This window comes from Triticum aestivum, chromosome 1D (assembly GCF_018294505.1).
Source record: "Triticum aestivum cultivar Chinese Spring chromosome 1D, IWGSC CS RefSeq v2.1, whole genome shotgun sequence".
In the NCBI taxonomy this organism is placed as follows: domain Eukaryota; kingdom Viridiplantae; phylum Streptophyta; class Magnoliopsida; order Poales; family Poaceae; genus Triticum; species Triticum aestivum.
This window is the reverse complement of record NC_057796.1, coordinates 213,217,910-213,218,934: the sequence shown is the minus strand read 5'-3', so window position 1 is coordinate 213,218,934 and position 1,025 is coordinate 213,217,910.

Here is a 1,025-nt window from a genome sequence, read left to right as displayed (position 1 = left end):
TTCTCGCCCTCACTCTTGATTCCTATCACGCACACTACATATGTTTCTCTCTACATGCAGTCAAGTGCCCTCTCACACACATATATAACTTCACCCTCTGAACCACCCGGCGGTCATCTCCAACACCCAAACTAGCGGATGTCCCTCTAGCTAGCATCTGCATCTTTGTATCTATCTGTAGTTTCTGCGTCAACATTTCTTTCTCACACGGAGTCTTGCTTCCTATCACCCACACTATATATGTCTCTCCATACATATGCATTTATAGGTTGATCTCTTTTGCACAATCGTTGTGCCTCACTCCCTCTACTCGCCATAGATGCATGCTCCAGCCCACGCCACTATCTCTTAAAGACAAAAACACATGCTCAATTGTCGGGCCTTCTTCCCTACATTCTCACATGCATGCATATTGTCATACCAATCCATCTCTCCCATGTCCTTGATCTTATGACTTATGTCTTCTTTCTTTTATCTCAATCATGCGCGCGCGCGCACACACACATCCCACGTATACATGTATACCTCTCACACATGCATGTTCAAGGTCTCTATGTCTCCATACGTAGTTAATTACCCTCAATCCTAACGCCACATCGAATCGTTCTCCTCTTGTGTGCACATAACTTCCGCCTGGATGGGTAAAACACACACTCACACTTAACAATCTCCTTCTAGCTACCCCCCTCCTCTCACTCTTCCCCTATATCCCCGAAACCAATAAGACCATCCCTTTGTTTAATTCCCGCCTACATGCACCATCGATATATAGTAGTCTTCCTCGGTGTCTCTCGAACAAACAAGTTCTCTCGATGTCGACTCCTCTCACGCGCACACACCTTTTCTTCCCTCTCTACGGGCATTTTCTCTCTCGCACCCCATCGTTGGTGGCCTCTGCCATACACATCACCTCTCTATGATGAAGCCATGCACACTTAAATTACATCTGCCACCGAGGACCCCGCGACACACACACACACAAACACACACACACACACACGCATGCACGCACACCCACCCACCCA